We start from the raw sequence: 14,950 nt of genomic DNA on the forward strand, positions 1-14,950 counted from the left end.
CAGAGGTGGCTTTTGGTCCTTTTTCAGAAATAACTCTGGCTTGTTGCTCCCAGTGGTACGTAAATTAAATACACACCGATATTACCGACAGGAAAACAACCTTAATATCAACAAGGATTCAGTCATTTATGTAATCAGGCAGGAAATAACCAGATCTCATTTGTTGGCAAGGGAAATAATGCAGCTCATAAAAAGAAGAAGAGGGATGAAAACCAGCATTAGTTGCTGTGATCCTGTACATAGGGGCTAAAAGCGTTACTGTATACGATTTAGTCATCACCGCAAAAGAATCCATGTGCAGGGTAAAATATCCGCTGACATAAAAGAAAAAGCCCAGGCAGCTTGTGTCAGTGCTGCTGGCAGCGTGGGAGTGGATTTCCCTTCAAATAAAGACGCAGCAGGCCATGCATGTACATCACAGAAAACACTTGTTTATTTCTGCTCCGGCAGCAATGGTAATGACAAAAAGTTTCAGAAGCCATTTCAAGGGAAGTTTTCATTGCTTGTGGGACAGTTAAGTCATGATACGCTCGAGTGTGAAATTACTTCCCCCCCCCCGAACGTCAAACAAACTCTTAAGTGAAGAGATCATTGCAGGAGGGTTTGTAGCAGTCAGGATTCAATCAAAGCTGCCTATCATATCTGCTGCAGAGCCTACGGTTCTGCAGGCTTCTAATCTTTCCTGATACCCCCCTCTTTGGTGTTGAAGAGAAAACACAACCATCAACAAGCTCAAAGCCCATCTATTTTAGAGTGTCTGGCTGGGGCAAAAGTAGGCGATTTGTGTTGAGTGTCGCTGTCTGAAAGCTGATCTAAAGCCACCGCTACGGATCAGCTTGTTTGACTGGAGCGAGATCTGCCGAGGCTTAAAGAAGATGGAGGACAGTCGGAGCGGTTTCCACTTTTACAGTCAGGATATTTCTCCAGCGAAGCATTCTGGGAACAGGAAGAAAGTAATTTAGTTTGACACTTCACTGCCCACACCGAGATATAAATGACCACATTCAGAAACACTTGTATAAACTGCAAAGAGATAATGAGATTGTACAAGTATCATTTAAATGCGTCTTATGTTAATATGTATATACTTGGTTTAACTCACCAGCTGTCTCTCCATGGACCTGAGAACAGCCTCCACATCTAAAACCCACCTCTGTGTGCAGGAGGAAGGGATAGAAGGAAAGAAACAAATGAAGCATTTCATCGCAAACTGACTGCTTTTTACATTTTGGTTGATAAAATATTAAACAGGCCTCAGGAAGCTCATTGCACCTCAAACACACTACCTGTTTCAGTTTAACTGAGTTTAGAGGCCAAAGACAGACTTCTGTGTCACTGCCGTAAACATCTCACTTAGCCTCAGAGACACCTTTTCTGTCTGAAGACTCTAAATCTGTCATTAAAAAAAAAAAAAAAAATCACATTAAAGGCCATCAGCTACCCACGGTATGTGACGAGGTCCGGCACGAACACACTATTTTCTGCAAAAATACATTTTAGTTTTGTGTTTTTTGTCTCGTCTCATTGGTTTGAGGTCGGTGCTGTTCAGACGGGAAAAGATAATGTAATTCATATTCAGTGTGAGTTTATGATCTTATATTTTGAATTGCACAGTTGCTTCCTTAAAGATAAAACTTTGAATCCTCTGCTGTGTATTTCTAATCTGATGCCCTCATCTATTAAATTTCATAATAAGAAATGCAAATTTACAGGCATTAAGTCTGATATCTTGGTTTTATTATCACAAATTATTTTTGTTTTAATCAAGAGCTTGCAAAGCCATTACTTTGCTTATTGCTAAAAATCTTTATAGGCATTATAAAAGTCCATATACTGTAGTTCAAAGTTGTGTTATTCTTTATGCATTTCTCCGTGAACAGCACAATGTCTTTATAGTAGCCTGTTGGTTCATTTCAACAAAGATGAAGATCAGGTGAGCTTTTAGAGATATTCCTAGAATGTTAAACATGGAGTATCAAGATAAATCAATATTTATGATAGCTGTGATACTTAAAAACTGAAATATTGGTACCATGTTGATAATAGGCATGATAAATAATAACTGGCAACAGTTATAATTGTACACTGTCAACCTCTGAACATTCATGTTTTATGCAATTACTTTGCCAAATATGAGACAAAACACACAACAATCAAGTTTGATTAATTATTTTTTTCCATACTTTCTGTAGATATTATGATAATATTGTGAACTGTTTTGGTCACGATAACATAGTGAAAATCTGATATCATGAAAGCCCTATTCAAAAGTAAAAAAGTATTTTTAAAAGCAAAAACAATATTTCCTGTTAACTATGCCTAATATCAGGCATCGCTCAAGCTCATTACACTTTGCAGTACAACCAGGTGTTAAAGTGTTTGGCACTAGTTCTGGAAACGCAGTGGATGAGTATCAACGCCCTTCCACCCACATCAACCTGCCTGATGGCAAGAAACGATGTTTGTCTGGGAGGGTGAGGGTCGAGCCTGTCTCGCCACCTCAAGACCAGATCCTGGGCAGTTGAGAGGGGCTTTGTGATTGGAGGATGCTGGTAGGCCTGGACCAAAAGCTCTGCTTCCCACTTGAGATCGCATCCAACAACCTGCGACCAGACCTGGTGCTATGGTCAGCGTTGTGACATTGTGGAAGTTTAACCAGCATTTACTGCAAACAATGTTAACTGATCCCACGTTGCTGCTCTGATCACTGCAGCTTATGTCATCTTCAGGTTGAGTTTTAAGTTCCTTTATTGGCACATTGTCTTAGAATTAGATGAGCCTCCGGGAACTCTAAGTTCAGGGACCCTTGTATGCAGTTTTTCTGGAGAAACCTTTAAAAGCTCATTTCAGAGAAGAGTTTGAACGTCAAATAACCCGAAGTGGTTCCTGGAGGAACTAGTTTGAAAAGGTTCTTGGAACATTTTTTGGGCCTTTTTACTTTTATTTTGCAGTCAATTTGGTATCAGTTTAAATACTTTTTAAAAAAATTTTTAGAGGCAATTCAGACCTTTCTAGAAGGTGCTGAGGAGAATCTGAATTTGTGACAGATGATTAATACTGTAGCTATTCTGTTGTGTCCATTTGGAAACATGTTGCAGCCAAATAAATGAAAAACATGACAGCTGTCTGTCAGGTGAATAATTAGTAAGTCATTTACTTCCCAGCCAAATTAAAAGTTTGCACACAGCCAGAGACAACTCTGGACAGATTTCTCCTTTTTTTTGGTGACATTTATTGTGAGCACAGCATGATGTACCGCTGCTTCATAGTCATAATACATTTGTGCTCACAAACTCATTAACCAAGCTAATTAATACTTTAGAGTGCATTATAGTGCCATTTTTCAATTAGCGCTATCAAAATGCATGAAGTAGGACAAAGGACAAGAAATCGCTACAAGGGACAGGAATTAAATACGTAAATATGTAACGCTTACATGCCCAATGCATTGTGTTCAACTTCTAGAGATGAAACTTTAATTTATTGTTGCATCTCCAAAAGCAACAGGAAAAACAACACGCGTGCAGCAGTTGTTTGTCTTTGTTCTTACTCATGACTTGCAGTTTAGCCATAAGTAACCGAACAGTGACACTGATTGATCTTGTAAACAATACCCAGAGGCGTTGTACACAGAATACATAACAATCTAAACAGCTTAGTATCGACTGCACCGGTGGAAAACAAAGAGCAACAGCTAAGAGTTCACTCAGTTCCTAGAAAACCAGGCGACATGTTCCAACCGCTGTATGGAAGAACGGCCTTACTCTGTGGCTTTGTCTCTTCTCTATGCTCCAGTCTCTCACATCTCTCCAGTGTTCTGGCAAACATGCATCTGCTGCCCGGCTGTCTTCTCTCCGAGCCATGATGTCCCTGCACCGACCAACGCCGCCTCCTCAAAAGGCCAACACAGTTTTCACACAGTGCAACTAGACTCTAGAAACGGATACTGTCCAACGTGGGGCCAAACTGCGAGCGATGGTGTTGTAGCATCAAAATCATTGTGCTAGTAAGATATAAGGTAACAGTGTAGACAGTGTCGCCATGCTACAGTCCCATTATCAAACCACAGGTACACAACTTTACCTTCAACTGCAGTGTTCCTGGATAATGGAAACTGTTTCAAATGGCATTGTGGTGTGAACATTAAGGGATGTCAGTATGAAGGTGCAGTATGGATGTGGTAGAACCTGATGCTACCGAGTCTCATTATTCAGATCATTCATGTTGGAAGCCGTCTAAACATCTGCAGAAAGACAAAACACATTCACCGTGGACTGAAAAATTATTGAAGTATAGTAGAATTATAGAGGAGTTTCCATTTCAATACAGCTTCAAAACATAATGGCAGAAAATTTAGCACAACAAATACACCTATCAAAGCAGTCACAAACATCCCATCACTGGCACTGGGTAACTGTACAGTCCACAAAAACATACATCTCCCAGATGGCTTTTTATGAGTGAATAGAAACAGCTCCGTTTTCAGCATGACTCTGCATTTTTCACATAGATAATTTGGCTTTGGAAGGCTTTAGGCTTATAAGATTCCTTGTGGAGTTTTCTTGTAGACAACCTAAAATTGTCACCACAGTTATGAGAATATTGCTCCAATTATATGATAACGTTTATGACATTTACATTACTGTTAAAAATATTATCTACTACTGTGATATAAATTATCCTTACTTGAGCATGGTTTTTCAGGTGGAATTTTTAAGAAATAACATAAGCATATAAAGACTTTTTATAAAAAACATCCTAATGACATGTACAGTACCTATAAAAACTGTTCACAGGAGTTGTAAGTTTCCCCTTTCACTGATTTTTAAAGGTGCATCGACTAAATTCTGACTTCATGAGGGTGAATACAATCACTTGTTTAACATTCAACATACATTGTAGGAATCTGTTTTCACTTTGACATGAAAGTCTTTTGCACAGTTCAGAGCTGCAATACCAAAAGAATACCTCAGAGGGAGTGAAAACTAACAACTTAGGTAATACTACTGGTACTACTTTATAAACAGCAATTCAGAACAATAATTAAACTGTTGCAACATCAAACATTAAATCTTGATTATTGTCCATAAAGGCTCTTGGCTTTGTAAAGAAAACATTTCTTAAGATTTTCTTTGTCTTTAAAAATCTGTTTTCACCCAAAAAAGTCACAATAGCAGTCTACTATAGGACAGAAACTGGTGGCAGAAGAAAACTAATGTTTACCTGATTACTGTTAGAACAGTGAGTCTCACTTGTCCAGGTCTTGACTCTGCGCTGAGGACGTTTCCTTCTCCTCCAAGTCTTTTGGAAAACTGACAAAAGAAAGAAATGGAGGTGTGAGAGGTCAGCAGTGAAGGTTTCAGTGAAAGAAACTCATGAAGGTGGTAAGTGAAAGGAAAAATTAAACTGGGACTGTAATCTTGAGAAGTGCTGCTCAGCTTGTCCTGTGCCTGACTGCGTTTTATTTTCATTTTCAGATGCATTTTTTTCATTCAAATGTACAGGCAAAGGGAATAGGTTTCTGTTTTGAGACCATCTTCTCTGCATACTATCGTCTTGGATCTGCAGTCATGTTGTTCCTGCAGCTCGTAAAGAGGGGTAGAAGCTGGAATAGTTACTCAGAATGCACACATAAAACAAATTGGATGTCCTGATGATGTCTTTTAATCCCATTAACAATGAGAGCAGTGTAAAACTGTTAATTCTGTGTGTGGTGCTTCCAAAGCAGATTTTAATGAATCTTCCAATCAGGTGTTATTCATTTATTTCACTGGAAAAACAACTTGCAGGTGCTTTATATTGAGGGGAATACAAGAAGGAAGTTACCAGAGTCTCAGCATAGACATCTGTAATCTATGAAATTTCACATTATCAGCACTAGTAAAAAAAGAAAAGCTGCTTCTTTGAAATGCTGCAGTGATGACCTAAACTGCTTCATAGTGTGCAGTAATAGGTTTGAGAAACAAAGATGGAGATTCAATGTAGTGTTGTGGCAGCATAAACTGGACTTCTATTAGTTGCTTGTTACAGAATGAAGGTTCTCTGTTGAAATCTATGCTTTGACCAAGTGCAGCAACCTTTGCAAAGACCTTTTAGTAGTCAATGACTGCATTAAGCTCCAGCCTTAACGTAGTTTCAGCTGTCGTTTAATGTTTCTCAAGATCCTCCCAGCCAAACTACTTTCCTCTTGACACAGCACTTCTTTGGACCCCCAGCAGCACACCCACCAAGTATGAAATACACTCAACAAAAATATAAACGCAACACTTTTGTTTTTGCTCCCATTTTTTAATGAGATGAACTCAAAGATCTAAAACTTTTTCCACATACACAATATCACCATTTCTCTCAAATATTGTTCACAAATCTGTCTAAATCTGTGATAGTGAGCACTTCTCCTTTGCTGAGATAATCCGTCCCACCTCACAGGTGTGCCATATCAAGATGCTGATTAGACACCATGATTAGTGCACAGGTGTGCCTTAGACTGCCCACAATAAAAGGCCACTCTGAAAGGTGCAGTTTTATCACAGCAGAATGCCACAGATGTGGCAAGATTTGAGGGAGCGTGCAATTGGCATGCTGACAGCAGGAATGTCAACCAGAGGTGTTGGTCATGTATTGAATGTTCATTTCTCTACCATAAGTCATCTCCAAAGGTGTTTCAGAGAATTTGGCAGTACATCCAACCAGCCTCACAACCGCAGACCATGTGTAACCACACCAGCCCAGGACCCCTTTATTGTGGTCAGTCTAAGGCACACCTGTGCACTAATCATGGTGTCTAATGAGGTGGGATGGATTACTTCAGCAAAGAAGTGCTCACTATTCCAGATTTAGACAGATTTGTGAACAATATTTGAGAGAAATGGTGATATTGTGTATGTGGGGAAAAAAAAAAATTAGATCTTTGAGTTCATCTCATAAAAAAAATGAGAGCAAATAAAAGTGTTGCGTTTATATTTTTGTTGAGTGTAGATCAGAAGAAGTATAGGCACACACATACACAAAACTATGCTTAGGCTCAAAACCAAAAAAAAACAAAAAAAAACATGCAGTTTGCATCAATAGATTAGAGTTTTGAGTCAGTCCACAAACTGCACTACTTCTCTAGAATCAAAAGTATACATTTTATTCCAACTCTCTGAATGATTGGTTGCAAAAGACAAAGTTTCAGACTTGATCATGCATTGAAAATGTAGTTGCTCCAAAAGGCATTTTCACATTTAATTAAAATATTTCTTGTGTGCTATGTATTTAATTATAAACAAAAGATCTGAAGTTGACAAATTTAAAAAAAAGAAACTGTAAAGTTAAGAAAAGAACAGATCCTGAGACTTGTGATGACTTTTTTAAATGACTTTAAAATTACTGAGCGCTACTTCTGATTAATTACCGCTACAGATTAATAGGTTTACACTATTGATTTAGTCATTTCCGTAGGTGTTGTATTACAAAGGACAAGGCTGGGCTCGCTCAGGTGGAACACTTTCTCCAGATTTTCATGATCTTCCACTGATTACAACCAATTAATTCAAATGATTTGAGTTTTAATCACTGTGATATTTCGTTCCATGCTAATTACAGCCTGACTAAATTGTTTTTCACAGATTCATTGGCATTGGAGATTGAGTCAGCAGATGAATAGTGAGACAGTCAGCACAGAAATGCCAAAGATAATTTTTGAAGTTATTTTGAAACTCACTGTCACCTGAAAATGTCTGACATTTTTATTGTTCAGCTGCTACAACTGAAATGCACTGAGGAAGTAACATGTTTGGAGCTGGATCTAACTGTAGCATAATTTGTCAAATGAGATCATCTGAGTGCAGTGAATGTGTCTCAAGTGACTGCAGCATGAAGACTCCTGTATCTGGAAGGTCAGCTACTGGTGAATCAGTGCTTCTGGTTATAAATACACAATGAAAATGAATAAACACTTCAAGCAACACTGAGAAAGACGATGGAAAGCATAAACCAGGAAGTGGATACAAGAACATTTTCAACTCACTGAACGTTCCTTTGAGTAAAGTTAAATCCATCATAGAAGAATAGAATAGCCACAAAAAATGCTCGCCATCGGACTGATTTAAAAAAAAAAAAATCAGTAAGAAGTAGAAGGAATACAGCATATTTGTAGGTTTGCCTGGAGCTGGTTATTATCAAAAGTGGAGAAAAGACTAGTGAGGGAGGCCACCAAGACACCCATGACTCCTCTAAAGGAGGTACAAGCTTTAGCAGCTGAGATGGGAGAGACTGTGTATATGACAAATGTTTCCCCGTCTTTCACCAGTCAAAGCTTTTCTGGGAGAGTGGCAAACACAAAGCCACTGTTGCTCAAATTACATCTTGACTAGAGCTCACCTGAAGGCCTGTGAGAGACTCTGAAGTCAAAGAGAAAAAGCTTCTTTGGTCTGATGACACCAAAACATAACTTTCTGGCTATCAGACTAGACGCTATGTTTGGCAGACACCAAGCACTGCACATCATTCCAACCCCACACTGTAAAGCACAGTGGTGGCAGCATCATAACACAAGGATGCTTCTCTACAGCAAGTCCTGTATGGCTTGTAAAGGCAGGGGTGTAGGGTACGTGATACGCAGGTATACGCCGTACACCCACTAGAAAATTTTCTAAACTTCCGTATACCCACTTAAAAATGCACGAAGATACGTATACCAAGGGGAATAAACACACAGGTATACACCGTGCACCCACTAGAAAAGGTCCCGAATTTCCATATAACCACTTAAAAATGTGCAAACATATGTATCAGTATGGTTTTTTTGACATAACGTTCACTTTCCCGTTCATAAATTCACTTTCTGTGTCAGGAAGCAGTGAAGTTGTGTGGGACGGGGGAAGCTGTCTGTCTGAGAACAGGGCTCACTAAAAGGCGGACCGGAACGTCTGGATCCGGACCCAGACGCCGTCTATACGGGTGTAAATTTGACAGGTCACTTCTATTTTACCGGTGCAGCTTTCCAGTGTTTGTCATTGGTCTATCAGCTCAGCGCACATATATGAGAACCTGACCGGGCTTTGGTTTATGAGGCCGGAGTATGCCCACTAGAAAAAAACTGGACTACACCATTGTGTAAAGGTAAAGGGTAAAATGAATACAGAAAAGCAAGGATCAGCCTGCAAGAGAACTGTGGCTTAAGGGAAGATTTGACCCCAAACAGACAGTACAAAGCTACACAGAAACAATTTAGGGACAATAAGGAGAATCTTCTGGAGCGGCTGAGTCAGAACAGACCTCAATCCATTTGAATTTGTAGCTGGACTTCAAAAGAGGGCAGAGTGTGAGGAGTTAACATAAAAAAAAAAAAACTAAAAAAAAACAGATTTTACATTTTTGATTTTTAACTGCTTGACAACTTTAGAAATTTGTTTTCACTTTGAAATGAAAGAGGCTTTTTAATAAATCTTGTTTGGTTCAATAAAGCCAAATTACACTGACCACAATTCAACAAAGAAAAGCGACAAAAGCAGAAAACTTTCAAGGTGGGTGAATATTTTTCTTAGCCCTGGTTAACGTTACTGATTTGATAACAGGTGTTACACAGGAAGTCCTCTTCCATTTCCCGATTTCTCTGCATTTACAATTCAACCTGTCAGCAAATGAAGTACAGTGTGATTATTTTGTCTGCTTTTGCAGCTGAATGTCAAAACAAAAGGATGGCTAAAACCACATGTAGCTGTAGAATCAATAAAATCAGTTTGAATTTGTGGCATTTTATGAGAGAAACAGTCTTCAGTTGTGTTCAGTCCTCATCTTAAACCTCTTCTAAAATTCAATAATCAAGACATTTATGTTTTATTATATGACTGCATTCAGAACTTGAGACATTTTCTTACAGATGTGTTTTATTGTAAAGAGCCGGCCTAAACATGTGCCACACCGTGATCAAGTGTCTGATCTGGCCTTTGTATAGAACAACCTCCTTAAAGATCATCACTGGTGTTACTGCAGCTCTCATCCTAATAATCTTGGCATTTACCACCGTCTAGTCAGTCAATAATAGCATTCAGCTTTTGGAGATTCCCTTCAATGACTAAACAATCGGTATGAGGCCGACGAACAGACCAAGTCAAAAACATTTCACAGTAATCAGTGCTTGTTTCCCAGCACACAGTCACCTTGGAACAAATTCAAGCCCTGAACTGTGGTGTTATTCCCACCACATAATTACTTTGTTTGTCCATAGATGTCGAGCAGCGTAATGAGCTAAAGTTCCGAGGACAGACCCCGCCGGGGGGCTGAACATCTGAAGGCAACACAAGCTCTAGGAAAACGACTCGTGTACTGATCTCCACTTTGTCATGCTCTGGCATTGGACATGGCTCTCTGACCAATCTGAGCAGCAGCACCTCATTACACATAGCTATGTGCAGAGATCAATATCTAACAACCTGAGGATGATGACATACGAAGCAATGTATTCTCAAACATGGAGATTTAAAGCACCTGATGAAAGCAAAACCATTTTCCTGCATCTAAAAAGAGACCAGAGCCTTCAGAGGTAAAACTGGATCAGACAGACGGTAAACTGGCGCCTGGAGCTGCTCTGCTGACGAAGGCCAGCGAGCAAAAGTGTAACAATGTTTTACAATTCTTTCTTGAGAATACAAACTAACACTAACATATATATATAAAAAAAAAAGAATAGTTGAGGAAACTTGAAATATCAAGGCAACCTTTTGCAATTGTCTCAAAGATTTGCTAGTTCAATGTCCTAAATCATATTTCATTGATGTACCAGTTACATTTACATTATTCTGTGAACAGTCAGTATTGATTCTTCATTTTGGCTTCATAAATCTCTTTATTAGCTGAATAATGTGATTCACAGAACCCCACAATCATTTTTTCAAGTTATTTTTTGGCCTTTTTCTGACTTTATTAAGAAACAGCAGGGAGAGAGAGACAGGAAAGCAGTGAGAGCAAAGAGCCATGAGCTGGATTTGAACCCATGACCACTACATAAAGTCCCTGTTTATGGGTCACCAGCTCAACCTGTTTAGCTACGTACATATCTGTGGGTCATTTCTGAGTTGTAAGCCAAGGGAGAGAAAACATGAGGATTTGCCCCTGCTGTGTATTCTGGGAAACCCTGTGGTTTTTTTCCCCCCTCAACTTTGTTGAACCAAAAACAAATTACAGTTTCAGCTTATTCACAATTACAAATTTAGACATATTGAGGTAAACACGATTGGTTTGATGTGTACTTTCAAGCCAGGTATAGCTATTTTAATTTTCATGTTCAAACAAATCAGAATACCAACTCTGCTGAATAGACTGTAGTTTTCTTTTTTACCGTGATGGGCCGGTTTACTAGAAAGCAAACAAATTAACCACAAACACTCAGACATCTGAAATTTGAATTTCTGTTAAATTACAAACTTTGTCCTAATTAATGACAGCAAATGTGCACAGCACATGCCTGAGGGTGCTCAATCAAGCTGAGGTCACAGAAAGGGCCAAAAGGCAGTGATAATTTTGTATTTCAGATTAGAGAAGCTCTTCTCAATGCATTTTCACTGATGCTCTTACTTTCATTATTAAACAAAGCCGTGAGTTCTACTGTTGATTTCCTGCAATCATCCAAGAGTTTGTTCCGACTACATTTGTTCCTCAAAGATGAAGGTTCACCACTATCCAACCCGATTTTAGTAGTTTCAGACATCTTCTTAGTCGTTTTCTTTGCTTGAAGCAGGCCAATAATTTGACTATTCTGAAAAAGATTAACATCCTTTCAATGACCACAGGATTTGTCTTTCAACACGGTTGTTTAAGAAATAAGAAGCTCCTCACTGCATCAGCTAGGGTTAAATATGTTATTGTCAGCTGAAACATATTCATCACTGCAGTAATTTTCCAGTGGAAGGATCTTACCTATTTGTAAAGGGTGACTATTTATGGCGAGGCAGTGTATGAAAGTAACTGAATGTAATATACTTTGTGATAGCAGCATCTTATGAGGCGATAAACATAGCTTTGCTCTGCTAAGACCAAAGTTTCCAAAATATAACAGCAACTTACGTCTTGGCTCGGCTGGTGAAACGCTGCCGCAGTACAAAAGCCAGAGTGGAGAGAAACATGATGGTGGTGCACATGGTCCCCAGGGGTTCACCACCACCCTGCAGGGTCAACACAAGCCGTCCATACTGCAAACAATCAGCAGAGGCGAGGGGACGATTTCCTCTTACCGTGTGTTTGCCTCTGCTTCTGTTCACCTGCTTGGATCAGGAACACTGGAGGATTAGTCAACCCCAGATTAGAAAAGATGACATGGCGCATTACTGCAGCACATCACTTAAGCTTTGTTGTGATGTGTGTGCACTAATTGTGCATGTGGTCACATACACTCAACAAAAATATAAATGCAACACTTCTGTTTTTGCTCCCTTTTATTGTGGGCAGTCTAAGGCACACCTGTGTGCTAATCATGGTGTCTAATCAGCATCTTGATTTGGCACACCTGTGAGGTGGGATGGATTATCTCAGCAAAGGAGAAGTGCTCACTATCTCAGATTTAGACAGATTTGTGAACAATATTTGAGAGAAATGGCGATATTGTGTATGTGGAAAAAGTTTTAGATCTTTGAGTTCATCTCATAAAAAATGGGAGCAAAAACAAAAGTGTTGCATTTATATTTTTGTTGTGTATACTTACTGCCACAGCCTCCAATGAAATATACTTTTTGACAGCAACGCCTTAGTTATTTTGCACCTTTTCTCCAGTTTACCCTGTCCTCTAACATCTCCTGTCGCACTCGTCCCTTCCTTCACCTCCCAGCAGTCGTCTGCAGGCTTCCTCTGATCATCAGCTGCCTTCCCAGCTGCCCCTCATTATCCTCCTCAGCCACCAGTGTGCTGGTCCATCTACAGGCCTGTCTGCTCAGCTTTAAATGTGTGTCGTTTTTCATTTAGCTTTATTGCAAGTTTCTGCTACTGACATATCTCTTCCATGATAGGAATTTTTGGAAAATTTAAATCAACGTCAGCTTGGTCCGAAATACAACAGAAATACTAGAAAACCAAGAAATTCTAAATGCTTCATGCTCACTTGGTTCGATATAGTTAACCTCTGAAGGGATATGAGCCTATATTGTCACTAAACAGCATTTTGAATCCTCACATGAGCAGCTCAGCAATTAACAGCCTGAGCATCATCAGATAATTTGTAATTAATAAAACATCTTTTTGTTTTTTGTTTCAAATTCCGTCATGTTGCGACTGTTTTGGTGATTTTTCAACTAACTGACTGACAAAACACGAGTTCAGCACAATAGAAGTGAAGTTATGTCTCGTCTTGTTTGTTGTAGCAAACTGATGGCGACAGACCAAAAGTCTTTTGGTACAATTAATGTTTTATCCTGTCGTGTTTCACATTGTGTTTAACAGATGCTATTGTATTTTAGATGTAGTGAAAGCAATGCCCTGCGGTGCTGAACATTGCTTTTATTGTTCAGCATGCTGTTTTGTTTCCATGATGAATGATTGAGGATCACCTGCTGTAGGATTTTAGTCGACATTAAAAGCTGTATCCCTCTCAGACTGTTCGATCACCATTGTTAAGTGGAACAAAGCAACCTGGCAACTTAATGAGGATGGCTCCAAGTTAGAGAATGGCTATAAATATACACACACAAATCAAATCCTTAGCCTGCCCATTATCCGTCTCTCTGTGGTGAGGGTATATTTCTCCTAGACAGCATGACGTGGATATTTTCAAGCCAGCGATGACATTCCTCACAACAGCCTCTGTGACTCTGCTGTCGTTGAAACTCCAGAGCATGGACGGCACACTGATGGAAGTTCACACAAGTGGCTGCTGGGAATGTCAAGTTGCAGCGATGTGGCTGTGCATCTCATCTGCAGCTTTGAGACAGCCTCATGACTCCTAATTGGAAAATTCTTCAGGCCTCCTCTCCAGCTTTATGTTGGCGGAGAGCTGCACAGACTCACCGGTGCCTAAAAATCGGGGGGTTTAAGAGTCGCAGAGCTCCTGTTTGTGCTGCCCTGCATGTGCTCGGGTAGTCTTGTTTGAAGTGAAGAATTCAACGCACACCTATGAGCACTTTCAGCAGCAACCCCACTGCTTTCTAAATTTGAGAAGTCACATGTCAGTTGCTAAAATATATGTGCTTTAACCCTCCTGTTGTCTTCATTTATAGGCTCCAAAAATATTGTTTCCTTGGCTGAAAAAAATTAAAAAAGATTCAGCAAAAAAAATCCCCCAAATTTCTGAAAATTTGCAAAACCTTCAGGAAGAAAAGTCTTTAAAGGTTCCCCTTAAAAATTGTATATATATATATATATATATATAAAAATCCCTCAAATTTAGCAAGAAAATTCTTGTCAACATTTTTTTTAAAAAACTAGTAAAAATCTTCCAAAGAAATCCTAAAAATATCTAAAGTGATTACACATGTATCAGAAAAAACTTCTATTTTCTTTAAGAACATTCAGAAAAAAAATCAACCAAAATCCAGCAAAATTCGCTGGACAGGTCACCAGTCTGTCACAGGGCTTCATATACAGACAAACAATCACACTCACATTCACACCTACGAGCAATTTAGAATCACCAGTTAACCTCAGCATATTTTTGGACTGTGGGAGGAAGTCGGAGTACCCGGAGAAAACACACGCGTGCACAGGCAGAACACGCAAACTCCATGCAGAAAGATCCCAGGAAAGCCGGGATGCAAACCGGGGATCTTCTAGCTGCAAGGTGAAAGAGCTAACCACCAAGACACTGTGCAGCCCTGTCTTCTTATGCCCTAATAAATTTCAGTCTATTATTCATTTTCCTTTTAGCTCCATCTCACTCTCAACAATGCAGCAACCTCCAACGCTGACAATGAAGTGCAAGTCCCAAGACCTGCAATTCCTTAAATGGCCACTTGAGACTCTTTTTACACACATCCAGACATCC

General features: G+C 39.4%; 1 long non-coding RNA gene across 1 annotated transcript; it reads right to left on the reverse strand.

The window, feature by feature from the left end:
* Positions 1 to 409: 409 nt before the first annotated feature.
* LOC110959816 (uncharacterized) lies at positions 410 to 13,003 on the reverse strand. The gene is made up of 4 exons (XR_002596256.2): positions 12,049 to 13,003; positions 5,224 to 5,312; positions 1,103 to 1,153; positions 410 to 936 (listed from the first exon to the last, which is right to left on the reverse strand). It is a non-coding gene; the product is annotated as an uncharacterized LOC110959816 (long non-coding RNA).
* Between the last annotated feature and the right edge of the window lie 1,947 nt (positions 13,004 to 14,950).

This window comes from Acanthochromis polyacanthus, chromosome 3 (assembly GCF_021347895.1).
Source record: "Acanthochromis polyacanthus isolate Apoly-LR-REF ecotype Palm Island chromosome 3, KAUST_Apoly_ChrSc, whole genome shotgun sequence".
NCBI classification, from domain to species: Eukaryota; Metazoa; Chordata; class Actinopteri; family Pomacentridae; genus Acanthochromis; species Acanthochromis polyacanthus.